The sequence below is a fragment of the Rhizophagus irregularis genome, chromosome 1 (assembly GCF_026210795.1).
Source record: "Rhizophagus irregularis chromosome 1, complete sequence".
NCBI classification, from domain to species: Eukaryota; Fungi; Glomeromycota; class Glomeromycetes; order Glomerales; family Glomeraceae; genus Rhizophagus; species Rhizophagus irregularis.
The window spans coordinates 3843408-3859012 of record NC_089429.1 but is presented as its reverse complement, the minus strand read 5'-3'; positions in this window follow the sequence as shown (position 1 = coordinate 3859012).

The following is a 15605-nucleotide window of genomic DNA, read 5'->3' as shown; positions in this document are numbered from 1 at the left end:
CCTCTTATGAGACTAATCTCGGGTCTGTGTCCTATCATCTTCAATAGGCAACCATTAAACCGAGTACTTAATTCCTCAGGTAACAGCACCATGTAGAAGACATCCCCCATCGAGCCATTTTAGGCTGATCGAAGTGTGCACACGCCGCCTACTCATCCTTAATCCATTGCATGATACTGGTACTCAATTTATTTTACGACCTTTAGAGAGCACCTACTTTCATGGAGGACTTTCGACAGGTAACATCAACCATCTAGTACCCTTCCATACCACCATTTTAGGTACTAGGTCTCACTCAAAGGCCACTACAGCCCGTGATTACCTAGCACCGATAGTACAGTTGTTTACCCCAAGTGGTATACTTATGTAGTGACCACTCGGACAGGAAGTAGCAGGCTTCTGTCCAGGATCACCCCTTATGGTGGGTATCAACCACCAGGGATGGGATCACCAACGGGACCCAAGAAGTGGGGAATCGAACCCCATAACCATGCTACCTGTTCTGTCGCACGAACACCTTGGTTGGCCTAAGACCTAACAGAAGGTCTAACTACCACTAAGACATTGCACCCTCAGCTTTACCATCTAGGACGACCATCTAGCCATTACTGACCCCAAGTGGTATCGTGGAGTGGCCACCCAGACAGGAAGTCCCCCCAAGGTATAGTAGTGACCTCAAGGACAAGACTGCGCACATGCCAATGGCCTCATAGGGAACGTTAGAAGGACACCATGACCCTTAGTTGAAATGTGCGGCCTAACCGTACACACTAATTCACCATGATGCAGTCCAATTACACTAATACCTGTACCTTCACGCTATTGGTTGTAGCGTCCGCAGTAAAATTCTTTTTATTTCCGTAGTCATGGGAATCGAACCTGCGACCTCATCATACTCAGGCTTAATGAGGGTCTCAGTGACTAACCACCGAGATAGAGTGACCAACCCTAGTTTTAATCTTTTCCTTTGCTAATGTTTACGGCCAGACCACCCATTGCCTCTTATGAGACTAATCTCGGGTCTGTGTCCTATCATCTTCAATGGGCAACCATTATACCGAGTACTTAATTCCTCAGGTAACAGCACCACTATAGAAGACATCCCCCATCGGGCCATTATAGGCTGATCTGAAGCTAGGTACACGCCGCCTACTCATCCTATACCCATTGCATGATACTGATACTCAATTTATTTAACGACCTTTAGAGAGCATCTACTTTCATGGAGGACTTTCGACAGGTAACATCAACCATCTAGTACCCTTCCATACCACCATTTTAGGTACTAAGCCTCACTCAAAGGCCACTACAGCCCGCGATTACCTAGCACCGATAGTACAGTTGTTTACCCCAAGTGGTATACTTTGTAGCCGACCACCTAGCACAGGAAGTAGCAGGCTTCTGTCCAGGATCACTCCTTATGGTGGGTATCAACCACCAGGGATCACCAACCAGGACCCAAGAAGTGGGGAATCGAACCCCATAACCACTGTGCACGAACACTTTGGTTGGTCTAAGACCTAACAGAAGGTCAAACTACCACTAAGACATTGCACCCTCAGCTTTACCATCTAGGACGACCATCTAGCCATTACTGACCCCAAGTGGTATCGTGGAGCTGACCACCCAGACAGGAAGTCCCCCCAAGGTATAGTAGTGACCTCAAGGACAGGACTGCGCACATACCAATGGCCTCATAGGGAACGTTAGAAGGACACCACGACCCTTAGTTGAAATGTGCGGCCTAACCGTACACACTAATTCACCATGATGCAGTCCAACTACACTAATCCCCTGTACCTTCACGCTATTGGTTGTAGCGTCCGCAGTAAAATTCTTTTTTATTTCCGTGGTCATGGGAATCGAACCTGCGACCTCACCATACTCAGGCTTAATGAGGGTCTCAGTGACTAACCACCGAGATAGGTGACCAACCCTTGTTTTAATCTTTTCCTGTGCAAACAGTCTTACGACTTTATCTTTTATTTATATTTTGAACTTCGAAAAATGATCGAACAATATTACAAAAATAAGAAAATAAACTAATAAAAAATAAAAAGAGTAGCTTCACGACTCATACAAGTAAAGAAATCTAAACTAAAATAAAATTAAAGCAAAGAAAAACTGAACTATTACAGAATCGCATACCCCAACTTTACCCGAAGGCCAGTGTGAGTCAACTATCCAACATCCAAAAATCCAGTCCGTTACCAGAAAGAGATCCTAAGAGGTTGAACTGTTAAGCGGCGCAGAAAATCCAAGTGCGAGATCCAAGATCCACCCCAAATTATAGAAGAGGATATCCAAGAAATCCAGGAATCCTGAGAAACTGACGCCAAAGAAGAGTTGTGTTGTTGTGGAGAAGTAGTATTAGGGAAAGAATTTGTAGATGGGCCACGTAATTTGGAAGCAGCCGAGATACCCTGCGACTCCTCCCAAGCATGGAAAAGAACATTCCGACACAGCCAAATTTCACCATATAATTCGACTTGAAAGTCATTAAGAAGGGGAGAAATAGTCTTGTATATAACAGAGAGAGGAAAGTATTGATTCAAAAATGCCGTTAAATGCGCAGGCAACAATCCTCGAGTAAGCCAAAGACAAGATGAAGAAGGAGCTTCATAGTTCCAGCAATCCAAAGCAAAAAAATTGGTATGAAAGGAATTATCCAAAGATTTCAAGGAAAGGAAAGAAGATAAACAAGAATCTCTAAATTTAATGACTTCAGACCGGTGCGTTAAACAGGGATTTAATTCCGGTAAAATATAAGGACAAGTCCAAAGATGATTCAAATCTTCAGGAGCAGAATTACACTGCGGACAGAGCCAGTCAGGAGAATATAAGTAAGGTTTACGTTGTTGAAGAGTAGTTAAGGTAGGCAACATATCCAGAAGAAGTTTAATGCGGAAGATCCAAAATTCAGGACGACCATTCCTATGTGAAGCAAAACCTTTAATTTGTGAAAGGCAAAAATATATACCAGCCCAATCAAAAAGTGAAGGAGCACCAAGAGCAGTAAAACGCGCAAGTGAACAGAAAGATAAAAGAGCACGAGCATCAGCAATAGAGCGGAGAAAATGTCGAATATTCACGTCGATTGGCAAGGAGTTAAAAGTCAACACGCATGGAGCATAACAAAATGTTGAAAGTAGAGTAGTGGGTTTTAAAGACGAATGAGCATCTTTTGCCAAAGAATCCGCTTGTATATTGTAGATATCATCGTCATGAGCAGGGACTTTAATCAATTCGACATTAAGATTACGATCCATGATAAGTTGTCGAATAGAAAGCCAAAGAAGATGATTAGGTTCTCGGAGCAACTTCGGTGAGAAAGGAGCATCAACAAACCGTGTCCATAGTGAAATTAACTGACTACAATCAGTATAAATAGAGATTGACGAATCACGGAAAAGAGCATTCAATCCTAATAGGACAGCAGAAATTTCAGAGCGCAAAGCGGAAGGAAAGTAAGAAGGGAGATGCGGAAGAAGATTCCAGAACAAGTCCATCATCATCAAGAGCAATCCAAGCAGAAGTCATGGAAGAAGGCGAAGAATCATTGGCAGGATGGAACGAACCATCTGTGTACAAAGATTGCACCGAAAGTGGTAAAATAGTATCTTCAATTCTATCGATTCTATCCATAAAGAGAGGAGAAAGAGCGGGAGAAGCGTTTGAAAAATGAACAAGAGCCAAGGAAGTCGCATAACTCCATGAAGTAGATAGAGTAATGGGAAGATAAGCCGCGAAAACTTTGGCATTTCTGGTAGGGTAGCCCACAGTTTCTGATAGGGTAACATTGAAAAAACACTTTTCGCTGTTACAGCGCTGTTTAATGGCAGATTTCTTGGATAAGGCAGGAATGTTAACCGCACAACCAGGACAAGGGTTATAGGATCGTTCATCAGCCACAGTAGAAACAGGAAGCCAATGAGACATAATAGCCGAGTTTTGTTTCTTATAAGTGATACACACACGACCAACAGATAAAGTTTGAGTAGCAGAGTCAAGATTAATAGCCCATTGAGGATAAAAAGAATAATCTTTAACAGTATGATCTAATAAACAAGGAGAAGCTAAAGTAAAAGAAGAATTAATAAAATATGAAGATAAAAGTAAAGTAGAAGAGGAAGAAAAAAGAAAATTATTATTAATAAAAGTAAACCAATTAGGAATCCGTCCTTTACGACCAACGATGCCGAGATAACGAAGGTCAGGCCAATTCATAAGATAACGTCCACAAGGAGAAACCAATTGAGCAAGCACAAATATATTCAAGTTTTTCCAAAGTTTCCAACTTGTTTGAAAAATGGAATGTGGTAGAATAGATCGGAGTGGTAAAGCAGGTTGTAGATCACGCCTCGGAGGCCGGAAGGAGAAAGACCACGTGATGTTCAAACGCGAAGAAAACAAAAGCGAATTAAACAAGGTATGCGTTCGTAAAGAAACAATATGCGACCATGGTTCTAGGTTAATAGTAGTCGGGCAACTTTCAGCACCCAAGTATCCTTGAAGATAGGAAATAGCATAAAGGGCAAAATCTGTAAAATCAGGATGAGTGAAAATTTTTTGCCAAGATGCGATATGGGAAGAAAGGAATCGATAAAAAGCATTCTAAAGCGAAAATGGAAGTTTGAGAAATAATAAGGCCAACGGGGTAGTCGCAGCAAGACCAGCTTTTCTTCGGAGTACTGAAAACATAGGCTTGACTATTGATTGAATAGTACTTTCAGAGAAAAGGGTAGTTTGAAGACGAAATTCCAATCGCGGAAGAAGGACAGCATTATAGAGATAGGCCACATGTTGTGCTAATAATTTCTTCGGTCCCAAGAGAGCAGCCATATCTTTAACCATGGAGCGCGCTTGTTTCAAAACAAAATCAGAAGAGGCGGACAAAGAAAACCAAACTCCTAAAAAACGAAATGAAGTTTTAAGAGGTAAAGAAGAAAGGGAAAGAGATATATCGGAAATTAAAAGGGAAGGTGAAAATTCAAAAGTAATCTCCGAAGAAGGCGAAGAGGATGAAAGAAGAACATATTTTGCTGAATTGGCTTGAACATTATTCAAAGTATAAAATTCAGCAGTAATAGAAAGACGGTCTTCTATTCCAGATTTTGAGGAAGCAATAAGTGTAGAATCATCCATAAACGTTAAATGTGAAATTGGTAAAGAATGTTGTTCAAATTCAAGTGGGGAGTAATTTAAAAGAGCTGAAGATTTTAAAATAAAAGGATCTCGTGCTTCTTGATTTAAAACAGTGAGTAAGGGATCCAAATAAATAACCCAAAGAAGAGGGGAAATAATTTCTCCTTGATCGATACCAACACGTACTCTATAAGCAGCTGTATCGCCATGACAAGTAATTATCTTATTATTTCGTCGTGTAAAAAGATTTAAAATAAATCGCACTAAAAGTGCAGGGATATGTAACCTATTTAAAGCTAATTTAAGCATATTTAGATCCATAGAATCAAAAGCTTTAGAGATATCTTGAGAAACGATCCATAGTTCCTGATCATCAGTAGAGTCATGTTTATGTTGATGAATAATCGCATCCAGCATTTTGATAGGGACATCAGTAGAGCCACCAGGTAAACCAGCAAAATTACCACCTTGAAGAAGTTTATTATCAGCAAGGATGTTGGAAAGACGATTCGTGACGACCTTAACTACACATTTTCGAACTGTTTCCAGAAGAGTAATAGGTCGAGTGTTCTTGAGTTGAGCATCAAATTCGTGAGGTTTAGGAATAGGATAAACCACAGCTTCACGCCAGTCAGCAGGAATATCACCGCGAGAAAGGCAGGTATTGGCCAGTAAAAGAGAGAAATCCAAGGCTTCACCGGACAGATGTTTAATCATCTCATAAGAAATTTTTGAAGGGCCGGAAGCTTTGTTATTTGGCATGGAGGAAATCACATCAGACCATTCTTGTAGGGAAATAGGCGCCAAAACAGGATCATATAATGAAGCAGACACATTTGTAAAAGGAGTGTAAGCTTGTTGCCATCGGGCGGGAAATGAAGTGATGGAAGAATAGTGGACCAACGGAGGAGAAACAATTGATTGAAAATGAGAAACAGCCGCATGTTTAATATCCGAAGGATCCGTTAATAAAGTAGGAGTTGAGTCCAAAACGACCAGAACACGGTCAAGAACAATTGAACGTTTTTCTACTGATAAGGCAGAATCGATAAAGGTGCCGAGCGAGTTCGAAAAGTGTTCGTCACGTAGTGCAGTATAATATTCCACTGAGTCCGTAAGATGTTGGGCGAATTTGGTAGATAAAAAGGCAGAAACTAAAGTCTTCTGTGATCGTAAAAACGATTTAAATACAGATGCAGGGGTTGTAGAATAAGTAGGAACTGAGTAATCAGGAAGTAAGGATGCAAGATTTTCAAGATGGGAGGGCAAAGCGGCAGTCATTTGCGCAATCTGAGTAGGCCGATTAGAACGACGAGTAGTAAGGCGATATAAAAATCGATCTAAAAACTTGTTAATAGCAATAAGTTTAGTTAATTCAGGAGAGTACGAATGTCGGTGTGTATTGGAGACTTTTTGAAAGGGTAAGGTTTCAATTGCAGCACTAATTATGGCAGCTTTCAATGCATGCCACATACGATCAAGAGAAAGAGAGGAGAAATCAAAATTGGGGTGATATTGTCTATCTAAATAAACTCCAAGAGAATCATCTACTTCAGTGGTAAAATTATTCCATTGTTCAACTGAAGTGGAAGCGTAAGAGAAAATAGTACGCAATTCTTGTTTTTGTTTAAGACGAGATTTAGCCAAAATAGCCAGGCAAGAACTGAAATCAAAAACAGTTGAAAGAACTTTGTGATCTGTAAAAGGACGATCAAAGAGATCCGGGCAAGTAACCACTTGCGAAAAAAGACCAGGGGCAGGAAAACCAGGTGAAGACCAAATATAATCCAGTCTAGAAGATCCATTATCATGAAAGAAAGTGGGATCAGGACCATTTGTAGAGGAATGAGCTTGATGATCGGTAAAAAACCGAGAAGAAAGCAAGCGAAGAAGCTTAAAATGATTAGGTGAATAATTAGAATGAGCGATTGCATCAACATTGAAGTCGCCAAGAATAACTACAAAATAATTATTAGCTCGGGCATAATCGAGCCAAGAAAGAAGTTTGGCAATAAGATCATTGCAAATAGATTGATGAACAGAACCAGAAGGGGGATAATATATAGAAATAATAGAAATTTTAGTTTGATGAAAGAACAAGTCTAATTTAAGAAGTCGACCGTTCCAAGGATCAATCGTTTGAACATGTTTATGAAGGGGATTACGTAACAAAATGCCAACACCATCATGAGGGCGAGAAGAAGAAGATGAACAAGCCCAATAGGACTTAAAGTGATGTTGGGAGTGTTCATTTTGAAAATAAATTTAGCATTTGCAGGGGAAAGACGCGTATCATTAATAGATAAAGCACCAAAAGAGGAGTGGAGAAAAAAATTAAGCAAATGTTGTTGTCGAACTGGGGAACATAAACCATTAACATTTAATTGACCAAATTTAATAAGGGGAGAGGGGTGAGGGGAAAAATTATGTTTATTGTTGTCCATCATTATTACACACTGATAAATCGGTAATAAAGAAGGGGGAAAAAGAGAACAATTATTGATTAGCTTGGCCTTGTTGCCGAGCTAAGATGAGGTTGTTTTGTTGGATTCCTTCTTTAATCGAGCCAGCCAAAGAGGCAACAGTATCAGAAAGAGAGGAGAGACGCTGTTCCATATCAATAGGGGAGGAAGGAGCGACGTTGGAAGGTGGAATGGGAGCAAAATGAGGAATCGGTGAAAAACCACTTGTTGATTGCAAAGGAGGAGAATTAACATCAACGAGGATATTATTATCATTTCGATTTACTGTATCATCCCATCCTTGCATAGAGGAAGGGATGTAGGAAGGAGGTTTAGTGACAAAAGGGCCAGGAATAGGAGCACGAGCAGCCATAGCAGATTCCAAATTAGTGATGCGGCTGTTCATTGTAGCAAATTGTGTGGTAAGAAGGGCTAATTCTTCAACTACTTTTTCAAGAGCAGCACCAATAGATTTCCAATCAGTAAGCACAGTAGGAGGAGCAGGGTATGTAACATCCATGCCATCAGCGTAGTGATCAAGTTCCTTTTCATCAGGAATGCGACGACGTTGATCATTATTATTATTATTGAGATTATCGCGATTCCATGGTCGGCGTTGAGAACGAGAACGAGATTGTTGTCGGTTATTAGTTCTGGATTTAGAACGATGGCGAGAAGCATTGGTACGGCTTTGTCCATCATTATTGTTATCAGGGCGGGCAAAACGGTTATGTCGTTTAGCAGGATGAGAAGGAGGTAGATGCTTGTTATATAAAGCACGTAATTTATCATTAGATTGCCAAGGGCGAGGAGGGCGATTAGGTCTAGATGAAGAACCACATCGATCAGGGTTACAATTAGGGCGACCACATCGATGACAAAGAGAAGTGACTTCGTCCGGAGAATGCCAGGTAAGGCCAACTTTCTTGAGGGCACATGAAATAGATTTAGCATTTTCCATAGCCGTTTCAGAGGCAAAATGGCAATAGGCGTAAGGTTTGGGATTGTAGGAATTCATAGAGAAGGGAACATTGATAGATTTAGCGGAAATTTCATCGGCAATTTCAGCAAGATCGGCCGCTATAGTACCACGTGGAAGACCGGCAAGTAAAGCAACATAAGCGCGTCTTTCAGCACGTTGGTCAGGAGAGAAAGAAGCGGGGCAAACTCGCAAACAATGTCCTCCACAAAGGACGCCCCAGGTAGAGTCGAGGTTCTGTAAAGCACCAGTAGATTCAAAGGTAATGTATGCAGTACGATAAAGTTTAGATAAACGGGTATGGCAGCGAACTATATTGCCGTAACGGGAAAAGGTACCACGCAAAAGAGCGTCAGTTATAAAAAGGGGGATGTCGGTAACCACCAGGGTACGCGCGTGTTCATCTGCTTTAATAGCCTGGGGGTCATATGCATGGAAATGCAAGCCAAACAAAGAATCCATAGGGGAAGCTGTGGCTGTGTCAAGATCATCCTTTTTTCGGAAGTGGACGATGATCCTCTTCAAATCGTTGGATCCACTACACGTGGCACGACTACCATAAGAGGAGAATAAGGAAAGTTGTCGATCAACCGCGTCGCACGCGTCGCGGTTCGAAGCGAAGTGATTCCAAAAGCCATCGACGTCATTAGGAGCGGCCGGCGTAGAAAAGTGTAGGTTGAGATTGTACTGCAGCTTGGGACGCGTCCGGAGAGGCAGCACGTTCAGGGAAGGAGACTGCGGGAGTAATTTCAGGGCTTTTGCCTTTATCGTTGTTGTTAGCAGGGGCGTGTTGCGAAGCATCGAGAGAGGAGGTATCGGGTTGAGAAGGTATCTCAGCGGAAGTTGTCTCAACAGGGCCAGGAGGCGTGAGAGGTTTATCAACATCCATGACAGAGTCATCAGCACTGACTCTGGTACGTTTATTAGTAGAGGCGGTCGAAGGTGGAGTGTTCGAAGGGCCAGACATAGAGGAACCTTGACCAGAAACGTTGCCAGTAGGAGAGCTAGAGGCAGGACGTTTAGATGTAGTATCTTTGTTAGACTGGTTATTTTTCTTTTTGTTATCTTTACCCATTTGTAAAGTGTCGTAGTAGTTATCTAAAATAAAGAAATTATAAAGAAAAAGTAATAAAAAACTCCGAAAAAATTTTTTATTTTTTTCGTAAATATTGTCAAGTGAGCAGAACGGGAGAGAGTTAGTTTTATCCTTTTTGTTTTAATCTTTTCCGATCACTGGCTGACGAGTTATTCAACAAAATGTTAAACATCGTCATTATAATATTTCTTGATTTACGTTTACTGCGCCAGTTAACATTTTGCTAGATTTCTCGGTACCTAGTAATTGTAAAAAGACGATTTATAGCTCGTTGGAATCGCCTCATTGAGACGAATCGAATGGTGGTAAGCTTATCTCTTTGTGATCAATATTGACGGAGTTATTACTTAAAAACCATTTAATATTTTTTAATTTCGGAAATTGATCTAGTGATTGGATTTCGATGTATCTTATACCATTAGATTCGTCTCATCAAGACGAATCGAACGGTAGTAAGATCGTCTTTCTAGGATAAATATTGGCAGAGTTATTACACAAAAACCATTAATATTTTTTTTTTTTTTTAATTTCGGAAATTAATCTAGTGACTGGATTTCGACGTATTTTATACCATTAGAACCGTCTCATCAAGACGAATCGAATGGCAGTAAGATCATCTCTCTGCGATTAATATTGGCGAAGTTACGATACAATAAAGTTTTAAGTATAATTCTAGCTTAAATTATGTTAATTTTTGGCCGGAATTATGATATACAAATATAAGAAATTTTTTATATAGTCACATCTCTTTATAATCACCAAATATGGTTGATTTTTGTAATATTGTTCGATTTGTTTATTGTACTTTTCGTTTAAATTTAATAATAAAAGATAAAGTCATAAGACTGTTTGCTCATAATCACCAAATATGGTGCTCGTTCTAAATACTAATATTTCTTCAGTTGCCTTCCTCTTTACTGAGCCTCTACTATGTCTTCATCTCCAGCTCCTTCTGTTATTAACCCGGATATTCTGCCGCCACCGCGTCCTATTACTTCTACTCCCTCTGGAGACCGACCTTTGTCTCCCACGACTACCGCTGGCGTGCCTAATAAACGTTCACGTATTGTTACTGATGATACTATGAATGTTGATATAACTTCGCCCTCTGCTCCTGCTCCCACCCTTACTTCTTCCGTTCCTTCTGGTCTTCCTGTCAACAAAGTCCAAGTGATTACCTCTCCTCATACTACTACTACTCCTGTTGAAACTGTTGACGCTTCTATCCATGCTCCCTCCAACACCGATGGTAAAGGCAAAGCTGTTGCCTTTGATATTCCAGAACGCCAACCATCCCCCGATGGTAATGCTGCTGCTATCAAATCCGCACCCTCTCGTTATCATGCTGCGGCTTATCTACGCGACGTGCCCTGACGCGTTCAAAGCTAAATTTACCACCAATCGCTCCATGTGTGACGGAAGTGGATTGTTCACTCTCCCGATATTCCTCATATGGTGCCCGCGCGCACGCTGCGATGGATCAGGAGATAACAAAAAGATCCTTGTCTTCTTTAATGATCAGCATGATTATACCGATTGTGTCAGCTCCCCACGTGCAGATCTTCTCAATTTAGCCTTTATGCATTATTCTCCTGCAGATGCCAAACTCAATGACGAAGCGAAGTCTTTATTTGTTACCGACATCCCACTTTTCCTTACTGAGACTCAAGTCCGTCAGGCATTTTCCTGATATGGTACCGTAATCAAGTGCAAACTTACCCCTAGAAACCATTACTATAATGGACATATCCAGTTTTCTTCCACGGATGCAATTACCCAATTTAATGATATTTGGGCAATTATTTGCCTTGGTAATTCTTTACGTATCTGCCCGGCATCCTTTTCGAAATCCCAACGCGATAGCTGCAGAGAACATGTTGCTATTCTTGCCGGCATTCCGAAGAATATTAAAGAAGCTGATCTGTTAGAAATTGCTACTCAAGTCAATGCTAAGGCCCTTAATGTCCCCTTGTCTGTCAGTTCTTACAAGCCTAAACCCTATGTATATTTGAATTTCTCCTCGTTTGAATCTCTTGAAGCCGCCAAAGAAATGACCGTGGCTTTCCGCGGCAAAGGACTAACATGGCACCCTCCCAATGAAGCACAAATTTTATGCCACGTTTGTGGGCGTCCTGGTTGTTCTCCCTCTAAGTGCAATCCCCGTCCCACACGGAAAGTGAACGATCGCCTCAACAAACTTTACTCTCGCTTCAATGCTGGCCCTAGACGTGGCCGTCAGGACTCACGACAATCACGTGACAATTCTAATTCCCGTTCAAGATTGCGTTCCAATTCTCGATCTCGCAATAATAATTCCTTTTCATCTCGCTCTAATAACAGCCATAATAATTCTAACACTTCTCGTCCCAATACTTCTCGAAATAGCAACCGGACCAACAATACTAATAATAATTCCAGGAACAATGATAATTCTTCCGGACCTACTCAACCTCCGCACAGACCTCATTCTATCGTTTCTACAACACCTACTTCTTCATCTGACAGTCCTGCCCTTACACTTCCTCAGCATGTTATTGATGAATTAAAGGTGCAGATCAAAGAGATCGCTAACACCCTCCATACTCTCGAGGAAACTGTCTCTTGGATGAATGATACTATCACGGCTCATGAGTATAGGCTATCTGAGCTGGAATCAATGATGAATTATGATGCCCCTGACGACTCTAAATTGCATTCGCCTCCAAATGATCATAACCATTACAATCTTTCTTATGACAATGGATGGGATGATGCTCCAATCTGAGACACGAATTCTGGATTCAATCTTCCTCCCCACACTTCCTCTTCTCTTATGGACGTTTCTCCTGATGCCTCCTTCTCAGCTTTGGATCCTAGCTCTGTCCTATCAAACCGACATGTCCCCTTACCTGTCTCCCGCCCTATTAATATCACCCCTGACGTTACAACTTCCCGTTTGCAATCAGAAATTTTTAATGTTACTAATACACAAAAGAATCTTTCTGCCCAACTTGGTTCGATTATGGAAAAATTGGACTCCTTCTCTCCCTTAAAACCCTCCCCTTCTAATGATTGAACACCAATTTATATCGGGTGCATCACAGGGATTTCACCCCCCTAATAGTGCGTTACCTAATAATAATAGTTTTAATAATCCCTCTTCTCCTTCTCTTTCTTCCCCTCTTATTAACTTTGGGCAAATCAATGTTAATGGTTTGTGCTCCCCTGTTCGACAATTGCATTTGTTAAATTATTTTTTGCATTCTTCCTTTGGCGTTTTATCTTTAAATGATACTCGTCTTACTTCTTCCAGTGCTAAATTTATTTATCAGAATGAACATTCCCATTATAATTTTAAATCCTATTGGGCACCTTCCCCTTCTAATTCACGACCTCATGATGGTGTTGGTCTTTTACTGCGCCATCCTTTACACAAACATGTTCAGAAGATTGATCCTTGGAAAGGTCGTCTTTTAAAATTGGATCTTTTTTTCCATCAAACAAAAATTTCTATTATTTCTGTTTATATTCCTCTTTATCACTCTATTCATTATAAAAAACGAGATGCTATTTTTGCACAACTTAATTTATGGCTTGATAAAGCCCGTTCTAATAATTATCATGTAGTAATCCTTGGTGATTTTAATGCAGATGAACTTTCACATTCACACCTTCCTCAACATCATTTAAAAGTTTTACGATCACTCTCCTCTCAATATTTTACAGATCATCAATCCCATATTTCTTCATTTTCAGGTCCTAGTCCTACCTTTTATCATCAGAATGGTTCTTCAAGACTTGATTATATTTGGTCATCCCCTGGTTTTCCTGCTCCCGGTCTTTTCTCTCATGTTGAATCTTGTCCTAAATTAAATGACAATCCATTCACTGATCACCGTGTACTTATAACGGCTTTTGATTTTAGCTCCTGTTTCGCTACTCTAGCTAAAGCTAGATTAAAACAAAAAAGCGAACAACGCACCATTTTTCTCTACAAGAATTTGAAAGATGATACTTGGGACAAATTTTCTATTGAAGTAAACTCGCGTCTTGAGTTGTATTTGACCACACATCATCCTTCTATATCTTCACTTTCAGCTCTTTCTTTGGACAAACTTTGGCACGCTCTTAAACGTTCTATTCTTGGTGGTGCCATTGATTCTCTACCATTTCAATATGTATCCAATACCCATCACCATAAACATCCTCCTGAGCTTACGATGCTTATTGCTATCAACAAATTTTTGGATAGATTATTATTCAAACTGACCACGACTCGGCCTAGTCGTCCAGCTCAAATTTCACAGATGATTAACTCTTTGTCTACACAATTATCTCTTCTCAAATCTCTTTTAAAAGATTATACTATACCTAATTATAGTACAACACCACTTCCCGCTTTTATCAAATTTTTGCGTTCGCAGAAAACTTTGGTCTCAGCATATCTTTCCATGCAATTTCAGCAACATCGTGTAGATTCCATTGAATATTATACTGCTCTTAGAGATGAACATTTCTCTACGTCCCCGGGCTCCTTTATTTCTTCAGCCCTATCAGTGGAACATCGTTCTATCATTCTAGATAGAGTCTTGGTTGTTATTGACTCTAAACCCACTTTACTTACTGATCCTTCAGATATCAAGCAAGCTGCTATTAACCACTTCCAATCGGTTGTTACTCCTCCTTTGGTCCAGTATTCTTCTATGGATTCATTTCCTCCACGATGGCAAAGAGCATATACTCCTCTTTCTGATATTGATTCGTCGTTATATATCTCGGTTATGTCTCCTATTTTGGAAGATGAATGGAAAAACATTCTCAATTCTATGCCCAATAACAAAGCCTCTGGTCCTTCAAAAATTTCTTATGAGATGCTCAAACATTTAACTGGCGAAGCTTTCAATTTATCCCTTATTTTAGCTAATGCCTGCCTCATTCATGGAGATATTCCTGCTGATTGGCGTGAAGCGCTTGTTTATCCCATTCCAAAGCCTCATGAATTTGACGCACAATTAAAGAATACGTGACCTATCACTTTGTTGGAAACTGTACGAAAATGTATGGTTAAGGTCGTTACAACTCGTCTTTCAAAAATCCTAGCTGACAACCAAGTGCTCCAAGGTGGTAATTTTGCTGGATTGCCAGGTGGTTCCACTGACATTCCTATTAAGATGCTTGATGCTATTATTCATCAACGACGCTTTGATAAAAGCGATGACCAAGAGTTATGGATTGTTTCTCAGGACATTTCTAAGGCCTTTGACTCAATTGATTTAAACATGCTTAGACTAGCTTTAATCCGTCTGCATATACTGTCTTTATTGATTAAATTTATTATCAACCTTTTTACAAGACGTAATAATAAAATTATTACCCATTATGGTGATACTTCTGGATATAGAGTTAGAATTGGTATTGACCAGGGTGAAATCATTTCTCCATTATTATGGGTCATTTATTTGGATCCTTTGCTTACCACACTTAATCGAGAAGCCTGTGATCCCTTTATTTTGAAATCTTCTGCACTATTGGATTATTCTCCAACTGAATATGAACAACATAATCTCCCTGTTTCGCATATTACATTTATGGACGACTCCACTTTGATTGCTTCATCTAAACGAGGAATTGAAGATCGCCTTTCCATTACTGCTGAATTTTATACTTTAAATAATACTCAAGCAAATTCAGCAAAATATATCCTTCTTTCTTCTGAACGATTCTCTCAACCTATAATGTTTGATCTTTCTCCATCTTCCTTGATTACAACTTCTACCCTCACTTTAAAGGCTTTAGCCTTATCAACATCTTTCCGTTTTTTAGGTGTTTGGTTCTGCCTGTCGGCTTCTTCTCGCTTTGTTCACAACCAAACTACTTCCATGGTCAAAGATATGGCTGCTTTACTTGGTCCTAAAAAGCTTTTGGCTCAACACGTGGCTTATCT